At 53.1% G+C, this 9,271-nt stretch overlaps 1 long non-coding RNA gene across 1 annotated transcript; it reads right to left on the bottom strand.

Moving 5' to 3' along the window:
* Positions 1-1,489: 1,489 nt before the first annotated feature.
* Positions 1,490-6,784, bottom strand: LOC115247592 (uncharacterized). The gene is made up of 3 exons (XR_003886639.1): positions 6,724-6,784; positions 1,718-1,902; positions 1,490-1,644 (listed from the first exon to the last, which is right to left on the bottom strand). It is a non-coding gene; the product is annotated as an uncharacterized lncRNA (long non-coding RNA).
* Positions 6,785-9,271: the final 2,487 nt, after the last annotated feature.

Raw genomic sequence — 9,271 nt, 5'->3', positions numbered from 1 at the left:
CCCCCCCCCCCCCCCCATCCCCCCAGCTGTCAAAGCTTCCCGTCACTGCCGTTGACTTTTCTACTCCGATCATCTTCATCCCGCTCTCCTTCAGCCCCCCGTGACGGAGCCACGCTAATTTCCAGAGCTAATCAAGGCCACAGATTTGCACGCCGGTGCGGCCCCGTTTCAGACGACGTGCACGCCCATTTTTGTGGTGTTGAAGGTGAAAGAGGCACCTGGTTCTCCGGCCTGAATGAGTCCAAGGACGTCACTAGACTCTTGGTTCTGTGTCCGATCCGGATGGTCTCCGGGAGCTTCAGAGAATCCGGGCTGATCCCAACAGGCAACAGCGGCAGGAAAAGGTCCCCCAGTCTTCCACAAGGAAGGTTCCACTGGGTTTGAGAAGCTTCGAGAGGAGCTCGGGAGAAGCCTGGTGGAGAATTTGGGCTCATATCTGCTGCCACAGTCAGTGTGTTATTCCAAGTCCAGGATTCCAGGATTCCAGGATTCCAGGATTCCAGTACCAAGAAGGACCCGACCAGCTGGTGACTGTCCCCCATCCTGCTGGCCAGAGAGAACGAGAGTCCAGGAAGGTCAGGCACCAGAACACTGAGCAGGAGGGCAGATGGGGGGGTAGAGGGGGTAGATGGGGGGTAGAGGGGGTAGATGGGGGGGGTAGAGGGGGGGTAGAGGGGGGGTAGAGGGGGGCAGACTGACAGGGTTGACAGGTAAATGAATGGATGAGAGTGACTGTGAGAGACAGAACTACCTTTAAACCATCACCCTGACTGATGAATCCGCCCCTCCTGAGTGTGCACAGGTGCACGTGCGCGCGCACGGGCACCAACACGCCGTGAGCGCGCGTGTGCACAGCGGAGGCCGTGCACGCGCACGCTCGCAGTCCTGCCAGAGGAGCTCCGGCACCGGCTGGAACGGCTGCCTGGCTTCAGTCTGAGCAGATGCAAATGTGGAGCCCAGAAGAGCAAACATCAGCACTTCTCAGGGGGGGGTCGTCTCTCTGACCCCCATCCTTCCTCCGCTGAGTCTCTCCATCTCTGCACCCCCCCATGGACTCCTGTGTCCTTCATCCTTGTTCTATTTCATGCCTCGTCCTTCTCTCGCTCGGCCCTCATCCATCAACGCCGGTGTCGTCATCTGCAGTGCCCCCCCCCCCCCCCCCCCCCCGTGACCAACTTGGCATTATCCAGACGCAGCTTTGGGCGTGACGCGCTCGCCGTGACTCATCACTTCATCGGACTCCATGTGGCCCTCCCTACCCTGCACGCTCACCCCCCCCCCTCCCGCTGAGACGCCTCGGGTGAGCGATATCTCACCAGACGTCTCAATAACAAACGTTGGCGGGGGTGTCGCCGCGGTGGCGCCCCCTGAAGGTCGCCACGGTGGCGCCCACTGAAGGTCGCCGCGGGGGCACCCCGAAGGTCGTCCATCCCCATTCCAGGGAATCCTGACAGCGAGGAATAAAGACGCCGGGGACAGAAAAGGTGGCTTCTTTATGGCAGCCCACCACCAGGGGGCGCAGGTTTGCTCGAGCCGTTGGAACGCAGCAGCTCCATCAAAGCTGGTGTCGGATTTTCAGCCCGGTGGGGGGGGCAACACTCGACAACAGGCCCGGCAGAGTGGTGCTCAGCCTGGATTACAGCCCTAAACGGCAGCAGTGGATTTAGGGTTACAAGTGGATTTTCTCATCAAGTGTATTCACCACTCAGACATTTACTTCCTGTTGGCTCTATCAGGGCTGGGGGGGGCGGGGGGGTAATGCCTTCACATCAGCTCTCAAACGGCTCCATCCAGATGGTGCGGCACCCACAGCCAGCTCCCCAGCAGCTCCCAGACGTTCCTGACGTTCCTGACCCAAATCTGCTCGTCTCAAACGCAGGAGGAAGCGCAAGAGACGACGCCCTAAAATTATTTTAGTAATTAATTCTCCGTGGCGACCAGTTCGAAAGCAGCCTCCGATAAAACAAGAACGTTCTGGTGCCGAGTCCACACGGTGTTGTCGTTGTCGGTGGGATTATGGGAGTTCTAATGGGTCAGAAGCCTTTTCATCCCTCCTGCTTCAGCCTCGCTAGGATGACGCCTGTGAAGCCCAGAGAGGAAGTCCTCACACCTGTTTATGGCCTCAGCGCCAACACGGACCCCATCTCACCCGCAGCACCAGAACACGGGTTTCTGAGTGCATTATTAAGAACATCAAAGCACAGTTGGGTAGGAGGGGAGACCGGATGCTGCTGCTGCCGGGTCGCTGCACAGTTCAAAAGGTAAAAACGGGATTATTTACTCATTTACGCTGGTATTTGGCCTGCTGGAACACACACACACACACACACACACGCACACCCACACACACACACACACACACACACACACACACACCTAGCCATTCTCTAACTATCATGATACAGTGGGACCTCTACTTACGAAATTAATTGATTCCAGAAGTTGTTTCGTAACCTGAAAATTACGTAAGTAGAGACGCGTTTTCCATGTTAATGCCCTAATCCGTTCCGAACCCCCAAAAATTCGGACATCATTTTTTTATAAATCCTAAAAATGCATCAAAACATGTAACAAATACATGTTACAATTAGATTACCGCACAATAAATGTAGGAATTCAGTGCAAGGCTTCTCCAGGAACAAAATGAACTTCATTACAGGCTAATCTTACATTAGCCGTCACTACTAGCAACGAACGTTAACACTTGTGGTAACTCCGCCATCTAATGGACAAACATACGAGCACCCACAATAAATAAAAGTTAAACGAAGGCGACGCTGGGATACACACAAACCTGTACAGATTGACGTCCCTCCTAGCCAATAGGATGACAGGAAGATGCTAGGCGATAGCCAATGGCAGAGCAGCTACAAGCAAGTTTACATTCGCTAAACTCCACGAGCTGCGAGTAGCAGCGGTTGCGTATTTTTTCCTTTCGCATCCTGAAATTTCTTTCATAACAAGAGGAAATATTTTCCCGTTGAGACGCTTCGTAACCTGAAAACTCCGCATGTAGAGACGTTCGTAAGTAGAGGTCCCACTGTACTGTGATACTGATACTGATCACTGGGCTAAACCTTAAGGCCCAAAAATCTGTTTGCTAATGAAGCGCACATTCTAGTGCTCAGCGTGTGCACAGGAACCCACACACTCTCTAGATGTGGGTGACGGAAGGGAAGCGACCCAGCGACCAGCCGAGAGGTCAACGTTTGCAAAAGGACGAGCGGGACGTTTAAAAACCCCAAGAGGGCTGACACAGGGCAGTACACAGCGGAGGGGGGGGGGGCGGTATTGATGCGTTTGACAGGGGCATCTGCGCTAATATTGATCAGCTATTGAACGCAGCCTCCTTTCTTTGCACTCCCACAAAGCATTTGTTACCACAGAAGAACACAAAGCCCTCTGGTGCTGCGAATAAACTGCTCTCTCTCTGGATGGAGCACACACACACACACACACACACACACACACACACACACACACACACACACACGAGTGCCTCCTCTTGGGCTGCAGCTAGAGCCAACAGCAGCCACTCCCTGGTGTGTCATCCTCTCTGAGAGGAAGGAAGATGCAGGACCGCCCTGTTGCCGTGGCAGCGACGGGCCCACACCTCCGGCTCCGTCTACCTCGATCCTGCCGGCTCCGTCAGGAATCTCCTCACTGCTCACCCTGCAACAGAAGACCAAAGCTCAGCAAATGATGCGTGAAATAAAACAGTGACACGCAGCCCACTGGAACCTAATAACACCTCACATTAGAGAGATGAGAAACTATATCATTACCATGGAAACTGCGAGGCACACCGCCGGAAGGCTGGCGAGATGACAAGAGGAGAAAAGGATGGAGAAAGGAGAACGGGAACGATGGGAAGTGTGGATGAAGACCCAGATAGGATGGGAGGGAGGATGCTGAGGACTCCCAGCTGTGTGATGGGTGTTGGAAACACTGAATTAGCAGCCTGTCACGTGGCATCACTCCAGCTCGCTAGCTCTCCTTGACTCCACCAGTGCTACCCGCTAATTAGTGCTAGCATAATTCCACCATGAAGCTCGGCCTTACAGCAGGCTCCTGATGAGTGGCAGGATTAATTGGGAGGGAAAGCTCCGCTGACCTCCTCAGCGGAGATCTTGGGAGAGCTTCTCCGTGAATTGGGCCACGTTGACGGGGCGCCCAAACATTCGGAAGCCCGTCTATCGGGTTCAAACGTGCCGAGGACGGCCGGGGAAAAGGAGCGGAGCGGGATTCTGCTGTGCTGAAGCTGCAGCAACCGTCCGCCGGAGAAATGCCGACCGAGCGTTCTGAAATCCCAGCATTCCCGCAGCAGCTGCCAGGCTGGAGGAGTGTGTGTGTGTGTGTGTGGGGGGGGGGGGGGGGGGAACGTGATACTGAGCAGCTGCTGCAGCAGGTAGAGCTCCAACACCTACGACACACCGGATCAGAGCAGACGAAGCAGCACCTGCCCAGCAGTAGGCTGGGATATGGAGACTCTGGATAATCAGTGGGGGGGGGGGGCAGTGAGGGGGGTGGGGGGGGGGGGGGGGGGGGGGGGGGGGTGAGGCTGTAGAAGCCTGGATGTGGTGGCAAGAATGAACGTGCAAGTGTGAATAATTTAACAACGTATTCGGATCTAATGGGACTAATAAAAACACAAGTGACTCCAGCAGGCCGTCCGTTACGTCTCCCAGGGACGGAGCTCCGTCTGACTGATGCAACGCAGCAGCAGCAGAGCAGCAGCAGCAGCAGTAGCAGCAGAGCAGCGCTAGTAGTAGTAGCAGCAGTAGCAGCAGTAGTAGTAGCAACGCAGCAGTAGCAGCAGCAGCAACAGCAGCAGTAGCAGCAGAGCAGCGCTAGTAGTAGTAGCAGCAGTAGTAGTTGTAGCAGCAGTAGTAGCAGTAGTAGCAGTAGCAGCAGTAGTAGCAGCAGTAGCAGCAGTAGCAGTAGTAGCAGCAGCATCTCCATGAAAAAGATGCAAATGGCAACATTTGACGCCGTTACCATGACAGATGGCCCGCTAAGGGGAAAGCGAGCGGTGGGGGTGCACGTGAGGCGGGGGGGCTGCTTCTATGTGCGCTGCATTAGCCCACGTCAACACACTCCAGGCTAAAACAAACAGGAAGTGCATGCAAATGAAGCTCATGAGGAGCTGCCAGGAGGCAAGAAATAAACAAATCTGTGAGGGATAAAAGCTTCCTGCCAGCAGGTCGTGGGTTCGCTTCCTGGTCTGTGACGTTTGCCGTCCTAACGTCCAAGATAAAAGACTTCAAAGGTAAGGGGGGCACCGAGTCTTCAGAGCGTCCACCCTGGGGCCCGGTTCTACCTGCTGATAGATGTTCCCTGGCGTGATCGGGTCCACGTTGACCGTGTGGACGCTCAGAAGACACATTATGGGTCCTGGTCCACGGTGAGGGATCCAGTGGGAAGAGAGACGGGACAGGAAGAGAAGCCGGCGTGTCTGAAGAGCAGGTAGAGACGCAGCGGAGGACACTCGTTTGTCCAGGGTGGGAGGAGCCAAGTGTGGCGCCGAGTTCAGCCAAAGCAGACAACGGACACGTGGACACGTGGACACGTGGACACGTGGACATCTGCTCGGTTAAAAGCCAGAACCTTTCAACCTCCTGAAGGGTTATTATGAGGGAGGACGGAGCGGACAGGTCGGTGTCCCGCTCCTCCAGCGTCCGACCTTCCTTTGAGCTAACGTGCGCTAACTAGCAACTAGCAACCCTCCGCTGTGAGGAACTTCATTGGGACTGGAAACAATCAGCGGGAGCGTCGTGTGTAATGGGCTCCAGCTCCGCGCTAATCGCTAATGAGAAAACTGCTGAGGAGCCAAAGGGGGGAGGAGGCGGCTGGGGGGGAAGGATACGAGGAAGGATACGAGGAAGGATGCGAGGAAGGATACCGGGAAGAGGAGCTCGGAGAGGTGACGCCTAAGCTCTCGTTCATCATCACAACATGCATCAACCGGGTAATCGCCGGGCTCCATCCTCCACATCCCATAATAACTGACCCCTGTGACGGGGGGGGGGTGGCCCACAGCAGCTCAGGGGTGGGGCGGAGCCTAAACCGGCGCTCCGCGGGGCGTCATGAGTCTCCTGAGAACATGCGCACAACCCCAGCAGCAATATCCAATAAAGCAGAACCGGGGGAGGGGCGCGGGGCCGGCGGGAGGGCTCGCCCACCCGGAGCAGGAGGCGGCAGGACCAGACCGGGTCCAGCAGAACCCGACACAGAGAAGGAGACAAGGACACCTTCTGGTCTTTCATTCCACACATCAGCAGGAAGATCTGGGATAAATGTTGAGGGGAATAACGGTAATTCTAGTTTTCCAGTTGGACGAGGCGTTCAGGAACACGCGCGGCCCACCTGCCCCCCCACCCACCCCCGCAGAAACATGATTCAATGATGAAACATTCATGATAACATTCTGCTCCTTCCCTTATCTTCCAGAAAGGTCTCAAATGAAGGACTCCTGATACTCCAGAGCTCCAGATATGAGATTACTCAGGAGGAATTACCGGAGTTGTGTTTATTCCAGAGGAACACGCCCCCCCTGAGCCCCCAGCAGAGAGATAAGCAGCCAGTGATAGGAGGGAGGGGCCAATGGGGAGGGGCCAAGAGAGGAGGGGAGGGGCTAAAAGGAAAGGGAGGGGTAAGAAGGGGAGGGAAGGGCCAAGATGGGTGAGGAGGGGGGAAAAGGAATCAAAACCGTCTTCAATGTACCTTTATAGTCGCTCCCTTTCTCCCAGTATAACAATGTGGCAGTAGCAGCAGTAGTAGCAATAGGAGCATCTCGTCCTCGCAGGACCACCAAATACTGTCACGTGCACTCTGCTGCACAAACTGGTACACAGGTTACACACAACTGAGCACAAACACAACAGACAACGCACAACAGCACCACATGTGGAAGCATTGACAGCTAACGTGAGCCTATTTGAATCAAGATAGTTTAATTAGCAACACTCACGCCGGCTGCTGATGAATAAAATGCACGTCTGAGGTGCACAGGTGCTTCACATTGTTCAAACATGCATCAATGCCACAGACAGCACACAGAGGGCGTTTGTGACTGGTGATGATCCAGTTCTGCAGGTTCTGCAGGTGGACTCAGAGTCCATAGAGCACATGTAGCGCTCCTGACAACCTGTCATCACACCTGATGGAGCCCATCATCACCTCCAGCACAGGTGAGCAGCCTCCGTCTGGCTCCGCAGCCCAGGAAGTGCTAAAGCTAATCTGGGTGGCAGCAACGCGCTGGTCCCCTTCGTCCTCCGACAGTTTGTGCTGTAGAAGCTGAGATGGGAGTTTCACGCAACCATTTCTGAAGCACCAATGCGAGAAAAAGATCAAAGGAAAGGTCAAAAGATTAAAGCAGATGTCACACTATTAAAGGCAGGGTCAAAATATCAAAGCAGATTTTTTAAAAATATCAAAGCAGATTTTTTAAAAATATCAAAGCAGATTTTTTAAAATATCAAAGCAGATTTTTTTAAAAGATCAAAGCAAGGGTCAAAAGGTCAACAGAAAGGTCAAAAGATCAAGGAAAAGGTCAAAATGTCAAAGAAAAAGATAAACAGAACAACAGAAAGGTTAAAAGATCAAAGACAAAGTCAAAAGATCAAAGTTAAGGTACGCTTTAAAGGTGTGTAATGACACAGAGAGGCCGAGCGGCACCTGCCATGGTGGCTAACATCCTGTGACAGCAGCCCCCCCCCCCCCCCCCCCCCCCCCTCAACTCAATTGTTCTTTTCTTAAATAAAATATGAATCTGTCCAGAATAATAAAGTTTCAAGTCAGAATGTTTCATATCAGAGACCAAAATCCAACATCTCGCGTCTCTAAACGCTTTGCTCAGGATTCAGAGTCCAAAGCAGAATTAGCAAGGCAGCATTAATATTTCAGAGCTTTTTAGATTAGATGATTAATTTTATTCAAAAGTATAATGAAGACGGTGAAGTTTAGGAAGACTTTAATGAGACTAAGTGCCTTCAGCTGAATCTTGTTTACAGCTAAATGCTAACGCTAGCCTGCTAACGTGATCCTCCTGCTTTGTGTAGCAAATACACCAATCTTCACGCCTCCCTGCCAGCCTGGGCAGGAGCTGAGCCGGTTAGCTGGTTTCAGTTAAACCCCACCGTGGTTGTCACCTGACAGGTGGAGGTGGGGCCCCATGAACTGGCCCCACACCTCTTTGTGGATCACCTGTTTGCTAAGGGTTCTGTATCACCAGCACCGGGCAGCATGGCCCCCTCAGCACTGGTTCCTAATGGTTCCAGCAGCTTCAGAGTTCATTAGAACATGTTGCTATGCTATGCTATGCTATGCTATGCTATGCTATGCTATGCTATGCTATGCTATGCTATGCTAGCACATGTAGGGCAAGCCTCTCAACATGGTCTCCAGCACGTTGTTAGCCAGCGGCTACAGCTGATCTGAAGAAGCTTCTGCCAGCTTCTGTCTCTGGGCCGATCCGGATCCCCTCCTCATCCGTGACGGAACCATCAGGAATTCTTGTTTTTTGGCAGCCAGATAAGCAGGAAATAAATGACGTGAAATGTTCAGTGGGATGAATTCAAACGACTGTAGCTTTCAACAGGGAGCTAATGACGCTAATGATGCTAATGGAGCCTCTGAGGGCTGCTCAGGTAAGACTGAAGTTAGAAGCATCAATATTCCAGCCTAGAAACTCCAAAACAATCCCAGTTTCTTTATGATTCCCGTCCTCGCCAACAGTCCGATGTTCCTCAGTGGTGGCTGCTTCACACCTCTGGCCCCGACCACTGGAAGAGCTCGTTTCCGAGCTTTGTGGACAAACTTCCCAACCAACTTCCTGTTTGTCACATGCGCATTTTCCCTCGGCCTCGGGAATTCCTGCAGGACAGGAGACACTCAGAGGCAGGAGTTTGGTCCTCCCGAGCGTCTCTGGGTGGATTTAAAGGAAAACTAACTGCTTCTTTTATCGTACATCTTGTAACACAAGGAGATGCCAAATGCTAAGTGGGTAGCACCAATGCTAACGTGGCACCAATGCTAACGTGGCACAATGCTAATGAGGCACCAATGCTAACGTGGCACCAATGCTAATTTTAGCAGTGAGCATGTGCACAGCAGGACAACAACGTCATGGGACGAGATGGCTCATCAGAGACTCCATCCAACGGTGCATCCATCCATCATCCAACTGTACATCCATCCATCATCCAACTGTACATCCATCCATCTATCATCCAATGGTGCATCCATCCATCATCCAACTGTACTTCCATCC

The sequence above is a fragment of the Takifugu rubripes genome, chromosome 21, assembly GCF_901000725.2.
Source record: "Takifugu rubripes chromosome 21, fTakRub1.2, whole genome shotgun sequence".
In the NCBI taxonomy this organism is placed as follows: Eukaryota; Metazoa; Chordata; class Actinopteri; order Tetraodontiformes; family Tetraodontidae; genus Takifugu; species Takifugu rubripes.
Note: the sequence above shows the minus strand (reverse complement) of the source record. Positions and strands in the feature narration are given on the sequence as shown.